The sequence below is a fragment of the Octopus sinensis genome, linkage group LG13 (genome assembly GCF_006345805.1).
Source record: "Octopus sinensis linkage group LG13, ASM634580v1, whole genome shotgun sequence".
Classification (NCBI taxonomy): domain Eukaryota; kingdom Metazoa; phylum Mollusca; class Cephalopoda; order Octopoda; family Octopodidae; genus Octopus; species Octopus sinensis.
This window is the reverse complement of record NC_043009.1, coordinates 64,179,942-64,191,762: the sequence shown is the minus strand read 5'-3', so window position 1 is coordinate 64,191,762 and position 11,821 is coordinate 64,179,942.

Sequence of the window (11,821 nt, the reverse complement as noted above, 5' to 3'; positions counted from 1 at the left end):
TGCGACACTCAAATGACTCCTGCAATTCGCTGCTCTTTGTTCAAACAATCGAGTTGCATCATACCCATCCTACGCTTTGTGTTTGATGTGCAACACCAAACAGATCCGGCACAACTGTTAAATAAATTACTCTTTAATTCACTTTTGAAAACATTAACTATTATACAAATATGCATTTATCCATTACATATGCAGTCAGAATTAAGTTAATGAATAGTCATATAATTCATAAGTAAATTATAATTTTAATTTTATGAATAAATTATAATTTATTTATAAAATCTACAACATATGTTTGGTGTTAAACCATTAAACGTTGCAATTGAAAAACAGATTGCACATATGACATCAAACGAAATTAGAATCTACATAATTATAATCAAACAGATGTTTCATATTCGTAATCTAATTTGCTTACACTTAAATTACGCATGCTTTCTTTAATTATGTAGCGTTGCTCTCCCCTAAGGACTAACCTGTCTGACAAATGTAATATGTATTCCTTCACACACTCGCCTATATTTAAGGCATTTCGTTTAAAATTTTATCACATTGGCAGCCATTTGGGGGGAGGAGATGAGTCGATTAGATCAACCCCAGTATTTCACTGGCATTTAATTAATCGATCCCGAAAGGATGAAAGGCAAAGTCGACCACGGCGGAATTTGAACTCATAATATACCGACGAGCATTTCATCCAGCTTGCTGCTTATAATAATAATAATAATAATAATAATAATAATAATAATACAAATAAATGCCCTGATGCAGTACCAGGCAGTGGCTCTCATGGCTTCTGATCTTAATTGATTGGAAGTGTTATCATGTACATTGTTTTGTCTTGGTATAAAAGATGGGCTACAGCAAATATTCTGCTCAATACCACAGATTTGCTTGTCAGTTGTTTGACCGTAACCAGTTGAGCATGTCCCTTAGTGGCTGACGATATGTGCATCTCTGATCACGAGCAGAAGTAGTGGGGGAGCATCATAGCCATGTGTTGAGAGGGATTCTTTGGGGTTTGAATAATTCACCTCTGGAAACATGGGTGGTTCTTTCAACATCCTTAAACAATCCTTATTCAGGGACCTTTTGAGCGGGATGGGCTACTCAACCTGAAGAAAATTCTAACTGGGCCCCACCTGCAAGGTCATGTGCTGTTTATCTTGATATGAGATCACCATGTCGCGCACATATGGTTGTGATGCATGTGCCTGGTGTACCTTTATCAGACGGGTAGTCATGATGGATATATTGGGCTTCGTATATTTTACCCCAGTGTCACTTTGATGGCGTGCTGTGCTCGCTCACTCAATAATAATAATAATAATACATAGAATAATAATCATAGAATCGTTACTTTTGCAGTTTTGATACCTGTGCAATGACATCTTTCGTTGTTATTCGCACATGGCCCTGTCATGTGTATCTTTATTGGCTCTTATGCCGTAAATACCAATATGAAGTAACAGAGAACTGGTATGAGTATGTACCAAGTAAAGTTATGGAGGAGGATGGAAAAGTAACGATTCTATGAGACTATGATTTTCAGACGGATCTTGTAATCGAACACCGTCGGACGGATATTGTCATATTGAATAAGAGAGACAAATACTGTCAGATCATTGATGTAGCCATACCAAATAACACGAATGTTTTGAGCAAAGAGGTTGAAAAAATCACTAAGTACTCCGAAGTGAAAGTGGAACTGGCTAGACTGTATGAAATGTGAGAGGGTAATGTAAAAGTGATACCAGTGGTGATCGGAGCATTGGGCTCAATCCCATTGAAGCTACGAAACTTCTTAAGGCAACTGGAAATCCCATCCAATATTGATGTCTTGCAAAATGCAGCCTTATTGGGCACAGCGCACATCTTAAGGGAAATATTATCTGTCTGAGGTCCTTGTTGTGACTTGACAGATGACTAAAGGCTCCGGTACATTTTTACCTGCATTGTGTTACGAAGCAATAATAATAATAATAATGATGATAATAATAATAAAATAATAATAATAATAATAATAATATAATAATAATAATAATAATAATAATAATGATAATAATAATAATAATAATAATAATAATAATAATAATAATAATAATAATAATAATAATAATAATAATAAATGCCCTGATGCAGTACCAGGCAGTGGCTCTCATGGCTTCTGATCTTAATTGATTGGAAGTGTTATCATGTACATTGTTTTGTCTTGGTATAAAAGATGGGCTACAGCAAATATTCTGCTCAATACCACAGATTTGCTTGTCAGTTGTTTGACCGTAACCAGTTGAGCATGTCCCTTAGTGGCTGACGATATGTGTATCTCTGATCACGAGCAGAAGTAGTGGGGGAGCATCATAGCCATGTGTTGAGAGGGATTCTTTGGGGTTTGAATAATTCACCTCTGGAAACATGGGTGGTTCTTTCAACATCCTTAAACAACCCTTATTCAGGGACCTTTTGAGCGGGATGGGCTACTCAACCTGAAGAAAATTCTAACTGGGCCCCACCTGCAAGGTCATGTGCTGTTTATCTTTTTATGAGATCACAATATCGCGCACATATGGTTGTGATGCATGTGCCTGGTGTACCCTTATCAGACGGGTAGTCATGATGGGTATACCGGGCTCCGTATATTTTACCCCAGTGTCACTTTGATGGCATGAACTGCTCTCTCACTCAATAATAATAATAATAATAATAATAATAATAATAATAATAATAATAATAATAACAATAATGATGATGATGATGATGATGATACCGAAAATATTTGAGTTAATTGAGATTGAATATATAATTAATAATTCCCTTGATTGACCTAGTGCATGACAGTATCGAAAGCCTTTGATTGACTTGGCGTAATTAGAGTCCCAGCCATACTATGTTCCTTACCCACCTTCAGTATGAATTATTGTATGATGTCGTAGTTGTTGTGGATGAGAACTGTTGTGGGTGGCGTGTTTGCGTACCACCAATCAGAGCATTGACAAAAAACGTCCACCACTTGGCTACCACTTTGGCCAAAATTTTGAAATCTGAGTTTAGCTGAGTCATGGACAGAAAACTTTTAATGTGATTCCTCCAGTTTCGGTCCTTTCTCAGTAGTGCTACCGCTCCTCGACTCGCATAAATGGGAATTCTCCTGTTCTACTGCGAGTTGCAGTGGTTATCTTGGTAGATATCTGCTACAACTCTTGATTACGATCGGTTATATTTGCAAGAAAATAATTCAAAACATAAATTGTTGACCAAAAATCGCTCCTAAAAAACGTGCAACGATGTCACATAAGCCAACCGTAAGAGTAATAAGGTAGTAAAGTTGATCTACAACCCATTTTGCTGCCACAAATAGTTCTATTGTCATTCAACTGCGGTAGTAATTGAATGATGATAAGGCCGCAATTTACTCACCATTCTTAAGGCCGCAATTTACTCACACGCAGTATCTTTCAGAACTTGTCGCTGATTCAGTTCTTAAACAAATTGAAACCTGTTGACATATTTGCAGAGGAGTGGTCCTTAGCTACATTTTGGCATGAAAAAATTGAGATTTGATCCAGTAAAAAAAAAGTTTACATTAAAATTTGTAGCAACGCTATTGGACAGCAAGTAACGCCACCAATCAAGTTTAGCTCTACATAACATTTTTTTATTTAAAAGCAAAATATATTTATCTTAGCTTAAATGATAGAAGAAAGCACGAGGAATTTCATAGTTTTCGTCCCATGCAACAAAAATTTGTATAAAAAAAGTTGTAAGGTAAAATATCATGAAAAGAAATACAAGGCAAAAAATTGGATTTAAGCATAATTAACTTCTTAATTCTAAAAACAAACTACATTTTATTTAAGCTTAAGTTATAGAACTCAATTCGAGGAGTTTCATTGGCATCAATCTCATGCAATGAAGTTTTAAAAGAAAAAGGTTATGAGTGTTTGTTTCTCAAATTTGAGGGTGCGGCGTCATTGAGGTAAGGAAAAAATTATCAATGACACCGCTAATTGACACATTATTAATTAGCATAATAGCTTAGCCTAGAAAAATGCGAGCAAGAGAAATAATATTCTTAAGATTATAAACTTGGAAAATTACAGAACAAGTTTTTACACTTGGAAAAGTTCAGGACAACTTATTACGTCTGGTAAAGTAGAGAACAAGAAAAATTTTAGCTAAAAGGTTGCAGCTAAGGATAAAATTTGAATATTAAAAATTATTTGATTTTAATTTACAAAGTAACATTATAATTTTTAAAAAAAAGGTACCATCATTTTGTTAAAATATTGACACACTAGAATACTTAAAAAATGAGAGCCAGAAGTACCAATACAGCTAAAGTTTTATGCAAAGTAGAATAGTATATATGGTAGGAAAATTCATTATGTAAAAAATAGGCATTGGGTCAAGACTAAAAAGGTGAAGACTTGGCAATAATTGAATCAAATTTCACTGTGAATTTGTATTAGGTAGATTTTACTGTAATGTACAACTAATTTTTGAATAATTCTATTTATTGTACTAACTAATTATATACTACTATTATTTATATAACTTATTTTCAAATTTCTAATTATTAATTAATAATTTTAAAAAGTGAATTTTTTTAAATGCAAAAAATATTTTGAGTTATTTTTCATTTTTAATAGAAGTAACAAATAATAACAAATAGAAGTAATAACTTGTAATAAAATATTTAGTTTTTAAAAAAGCTAAGTAAAAATGTTCTTGTTCTCTACTTTACCAGATGTAATAAATTGTCCTGAACTGTTCCAAGTGTAATAACTTGTCCTGTAATTTTCCAGGTTTATAATCTTAAGAATATTATTTCTTTTGTTCGCATTTTTCCATGTAATATTCTTATGGACGTCCGTCTGTTTGCGAAAATGTGAATGTGAAATACTTGGCGACATTAGCATACAGACAGATTACTTAGCACATGAAACTGAGATCATTTCCCATGACGAAAATGACAATAGCGCATAAATTATCAATATACCAATACTAAATTACTATAATGTTCTGTTTAATTCATAAGAAATTAGGAACTTAACCCAACTTGACTGTTAGATCAAACATTTAAGGCAATTAGAAAATGTGCCGATTGCCATGCTCATAATTGTAACCACACGTGTGATAAACTATGTTCCACTGATACTTATTTAGTCAACTTCGAAATGATTAAAATGTAAATTCGACCTTGGCAAAATTCGAACGTAAATGATGCTAAACATTTTGTCCGGCATGCTAATAGTCTTACCAGTTCGCCGCCTTTTTGACAGTATATATATATATATATATATATATATATATATATATATATATATATATGTATGTATATATATGTGTGTGTGTGTGTGTGTATATACATATATATATATATATGTGTGTGTGTGTATATACATATATATATATGTATGTATGTATGTATGTATGTATGTATGTATACGAGAATTTGCTTTGGGGTATGAAAATGCACCTGAATTTTAAAAAAACTTGTAGTATTTTATAAAAAGATTTATATACATAGCAAACTAGTTTCGACAATCTTTTACTTATTAATGATACAAATATATGTGTGCGTGTGTGTATGTGTGCGTGTGTGAGTCTGTGTGTGTGTGTCTGTGTGTGCGTGTGTGTATGTATGTGTACCATTGATAAGCAAAAAATGTCGAAACTAGTTTGGTTTGTGAATAATCTTTTTAAAAACTACTACGCGTTTTTTTTAGATTCAAACCCCAAAACAAATTTTCATATACATACATACATACATATATACATACACATATATATATATATATATATATAATCCAAAATTCAAAGGAGTAGAACAGGTAAAATGTAAGCTACGTATGTTTCGTAACCAGCTGAAGCTCATTGTGCGAGTATTACGTAACGAATTCTCCGCAGCGTAGCTTGTCGTCAGGTTGAAATTATATCAATGAAGTTTACACTGCCGCAAGGAATTCCATATGACTAGAAAAGTCAATAAGAAGAACAAAAAGAAAGTAACTTTAAACAATCAATGAACGTTTTTATGCAAGGTTGGAGGGTGTGGGAAAAAGAGGAGTAAAAATAGGAAAAGATTTGCTATCATTGTGGCGAATGTCAGGATATGTATTGAGGCAATAAAAACCTTATCATCAAAATATCAAAGATAGATTTCAGTGGAGTGCTAGTGTGCTGTCTTCAAATTTATATGAGTAAATAGGCAGCGGGGCAAAGGTCGCCTAGTCCCATAGAACAAAGGACATCAATACGCATGCTCGCATATATACATACACACATATATATATCCACACGAGCACACACACACACACATACACATAAACACAAACACACACATGTATAAATATAGTTTAGAATAGATAAACAAGTGGGTGTTCATAACCACACATATGAGAAAGACAAGGACATGTCGATAAGTGTATACATACACAGGCACGCTCTCATTCACGTTTACACATATGCACATATGCAACATATACAAGTGTATACGCAAATAAAGAAATACGCACATACACAGACACAGACACATACACATACACACAGACACGTGTCTACAGAAATAAACATATGTACATGTAAAGGCCCACGTAAGCACGCATATATACACACACACATATACACACACATATACACACACACACACACACACATATATATATATATATGCAAACACATACATATATATACAGATATGTACAAATACATGCATATAACATATACAATCATATACGTATATATGTATTCATATACATATACACACACGCACACGCACATGTACATATATACACATACATACACACACACAATAGGGTTGGCACAGGTTCTAAGCACCATAATGTAAATCATACATAAAAATTAAAAGGAACCGCTGGAAAGTGTGTGTATTGTTCCTTTTCAAAACTTTTAACGGTAATACAATAAAGTACCAGTTATATGCTGGAATCAATTCCGATAACGCTAACTAAATTTGAGTGGATTTTAAAAGAAAACGAAACCGCAACCATCTGTTCTTCTTATTTCAATGCCTATTTCTTTACTACCCACAAGGGGCTAAACACAGAGAGTACAAACAAGGACAGACAAACAGATTAAGTCGATTATATCGACCCCAGTGCGTAACTGGTACTTATTTAATAGACCCCGAAAGGATGAAAGGCACAGTCGACCTCGGCGGAATTTGATCTCAGAACGTAAAAGACAGTCAAAATACCTATTTCTTTACTACCTACGAGGGGCTAAACACAGAGAGTACAAACAAGGACAGACAAACGGATTAAGTCGATTATATCGACCCCAGTGCGTAACTGGTACTTATTTAATCGACCCCGAAAGGATGAAAGGCACGGTCGACCTCGGCGGAATTTGATCTCAGAACGTAAAAGACAGTCAAAATACCTATTTCTTTACTACCTACGAGGGGCTAAACACAGAGAGGACAAACAAGGACAGACAAACGGATTAAGTCGATTATATCGACCCCAGTGCGTAACTGGTACTTATTTAATCGACCCCGAAAGGATGAAAGGCAAAGTCGACCTCGGCGGTATTTGATCTCAGAACGTAAAAGACAGTCAAAATACCTATTTCTTTATTACCCACAAGGGGCTAAACACAGAGAGGACAAACAAGGACAGACAAACGGATTAAGTCGATTATATCGACCCCAGTGCGTAACTGGTACTTATTTAATCGACCCCGAAAGGATGAAAGGCAAAGTCGACCTCGGCGGTATTTGATCTCAGAACGTAAAAGACAGTCAAAATACCTATTTCTTTACTACCGACGAGGGGCTAAACACAGAGATGACAAACAAGGACAGACAAACAGATTAAGTCGATTATATCGACCCCAGTGCGTAACTGGTACTTATTTAATCGACCCCGAAAGGATGAAAGGCAAAGTCGACCTCGGCGGAATTTGATCTCAGAACGTAAAAGACAGTCAAAATACCTATTTCTTTACTACCCACAAGGGGCTAAACACACAGAGGACAATCAAGGACAGACAAACGGATTAAGTCGATTATATCGACCCCTGGTACTTATTTAATCGACCCCGAAAGGTTGAAAGGCAAAGTCGACCTCGCCGGAATTTGAACTCAGAACGTAACGGCAGACAAAATACGGCTACGCATTTCGGCCGGCGTGCTAACGTTTCTGCCAGCTCGCCGCCCTCAGCTGAAACAAATATTATTAAACAATTTTGTGACTCCAGCTGGTCGCCTTTAAATGGCTTCTTATTATTTCTGATTAGGAGTGTGAGAGACAGGAGGGGAGAAATGGGGTGGAGGAATAAAACGAATTGGACTTAGAAGTCATCAAGGTTGAGAAAGCAGAATGGTTCCAATCATACAAATTTGTTAGTAATGATGCAAATAAGGAGCAGTTAATCACCGAGTTGGATGTTATCCAGTGACTCTTTCCACGTTTAGAGCCTTCAAGTAATATTATAAATGCTTGTTATTAATACCTCATTAAGAATGGTAAATTCTAGATATAGACTTGCGTGTGTGTGCGAGTGTGTGTGGTTGTGTATCGTGTGTGTGTGTGTGTGTGTATCGTGTGTGTGTGTGTGTGTATCGTGTGTGTGTGTGTGTGCGTGTGTGTTGCAGTATCGTGTGTGTGTGTTTGTGTGTCGTGTGTGTATTTGTGTATCGTGTGTGTGTTTGTGCATCGTGTGTGTATTTGTGTATCGTGTGTGTATTTGTGTATCGTGTGTGTGTGCATCGTGTGTTTGTGTGTCGTGTGTGTATTTGTGTATCGTGTATGTATGTATCGTGTGTTTGTGTATCGTGTGTGTGTTTGTGCATCGTGTGTGTATTTGTGTATCGTGTGTGTGTTTGTGTATCGTGTGTGTGTTTGTGTATCGTGTGTGTGTTTGTGTATCGTGTGTGTGTTTGTGTATCGTGTGTGTGGTTGTGTATCGTGTGTGTGTTTGTGTATCGTGTGTTTGTGTGTCGTGTGTGTGTGCATCGTGTGTGTATTTGTGTATCGTCTGTGTGTATCGTGTGTTTGTGTGTCGTGTGTGTATTTGTGTATCGTGTGTGTGTTTGTGCATCGTGTGTGTATTTGTGTATCGTGTGTGTGTGTTGTGTATCGTGTGTGTGTGTTTGTGTGTCGTGTGTGTATTGTGTATCGTGTGTTTGTGTATCGTGTGTGTGTGTTTGTGTATCGTGTGTGTGTTGTGTGTCGTGTGTGTGTTTGTGTATCGTGTGTGTATTTGTGTATCGTGTGTGTGTGTTGTGTATCGTGTGTGTGTTTGTGTATCGTGTGTGTGTTTGTGTATTGTGTGTGTGTTTGTGTATCGTGTGTGTGTTTGTGTATCGTGTGTGTGTTTGTGTATCGTGTGTGTGTTTGTGTATCGTGTGTGTGTTTGTGTATCGTGTGTGTGTTTGTGTATCGTGTGTGTGTTTGTGTATCGTGTGTGTGTGTTTGTGTATCGTGTGTGTGTTTGTGTGTCGTGTGTGTGTTTGTGTATCGTGTGTGTATTTGTGTATCGTGTGTGTGTGTTGTGTATCGTGTGTGTGTTTTGTGTATCGTGTGTGTGTTTGTGTATCGTATGTGTATTTGTGTATCGTGTATGTATGTATCGTGTGTTTATTCAGAAACAAGAGCTTCAAATTTCCACGTGTATGTATGTATCGTGTGTTTATTCAGAAACAAGAGCTTCAAATTTCCACGGCCGCCAAACTAGTTTACTGGTGCCTTGTATAGACTTGTAACCTTGCACTGTGCACCATTAATAAAAATATATCAATTACACTAATTAGGTACTTGTATTTGATTTAATTATCAGAGTAAATTGAATATCTAATTTAGAGGATGTTGACCCAGGTAACCACTCCTGCTTCGGGAAAATCAGTTATCTGGAAACGCACTGGCACCAAGGTTTCCAGGAAAATGTATGTTGTATCTGTGTGTGTGTGTATGTGTGTGTGTGTGTGTGTGTGTGTATCATCATCATCATCATTATCTTCATCATCGTCCTTATCTTCGTCACCATCATCATCATCATCGTCAACATCATCATCATCATCATCATCATCGCCATCATCATCATCATCATCGCCGTCGTCATCATCATCATCATCATCATCATCATTGTCATTATCATCATCATCATCATCATCGTCGTCATCATCATCATCATCATCATCACCATCACCATCATCATCATCATCATCATCATCATCATATTTGTCCTCGTCAAATTTTATATTAAAGATAACATGAAATGTTTATGAAAATATATTACTTCTAAAAATACTTTTATAAGAAATAACACTGCATCTGATCCTCCCCATTTTTGTAAACCACCACCACCACCCCCAGTTGCACAGCTACGCTAAACAACCGAAAGATTCTGCTACTTTCTGTCACTGTTGAAATGCTATTTTATGTATTCTATATATTTTTTTAAAATCTACCCTCGAATTCTCGGGGGAGTTCAAAAATCTACCCCTAAGAACTTAACCTGTTGTAGCTGCAACTGTTACAGTTATTATGCTTACCAAACCTTCCTATGATTCCATATATTCAAGACACCATTCACTTTGAAGTGCCTCTTTTCTTGTCTGTCATAACGCTCATGAATAATTGAGATAGCAGCGGCGCTAAAGTATCTGCTGCCACTCAGTGGTGTTGGAGAGGCAAACTGTTCGTTTCTGTTGTTGTTCTTAATAATAATAATAATAATATAATAATAATAATAATAATAATAATAATAATAATCTTTTTCACAATAGGCTCAAGGCCTGAAATTTTGTGGGAGGGGACCAGTCGTGGTGGTGATGCAGTTGTTTTTCTTAATCATTCCCCATTCGCTGAACCATTTTCTATGTGTCTCTTGCGAATTGTTTGTTTGTTTACTCAAATGTTTATTAGTGTTTGTGAATAAAGTCATTGTACAAACAGCAGCTCCACCTCAACATGGCGAACCGACAGCATCGTCAGGGGGCGCCGTATGCAAATGCGTTGTACCAGTTAGTCTCTCTACTTCAGAATCGATTTCGTACTTTCGAGGTTGAGAAATAAAGCAGCAGGGAAACACTTGGATGCTCATCATATTGGTAAATGTAATCCGTTAATTCCCATCAGAGAATCCATTTTCCACTCAAGTGAAGATTCGCGAACATTTTCCCTTCACAGTCTCATCTTTTTCCCAATTTTCATTATCGTCTGTTTTTAAATGTATCATGGATTATTTTTCTGATTACAGAAAAAAACTATACCTTTGTTCAATTCATGAACATATTGTCAATTTACTCTATAATTTATGTGTCATACCCATACGTATATATATGATATCAATATGCGCAACACATATGCCAGCAGAAAACCGCCCGGATGGCAGTTTTTCAGCTAGTTTTATATAATAATATGTAGCTTAGTCATAGGCTTACACCTTTAGAGAGCAGACACGACATACAGAATTAAATCTGCCACAGTTGACTGTTGCTTATTTTCAACGCATGTCGGCGGGATTCGAACTCAGAACGATAAGGAGACGTAACCGTATACTACATTTTGTGGATGGAGTAAGTCGATTGCACGGACCCCAGTGTTCGAAGGGTGCTTATTTTATTAACTCAGAAAGGACGAAAGGCGTCCATAGACAAAACATAACTGGGAACCATTTCTCTCTACGGTTAACAACTCTCCCCAGCCATGATCAGCCATCAACCTTTTTTTTTTTTAGGCGGGAGTAAAATTTTTAATATCACCCGTTTTTAAAACTGTTCATCATAATTGAGGAAGAATTTAACTACCCCTTCCAGCATGTTTATAGATTCAACTGTTTTAAGGTTTATTCG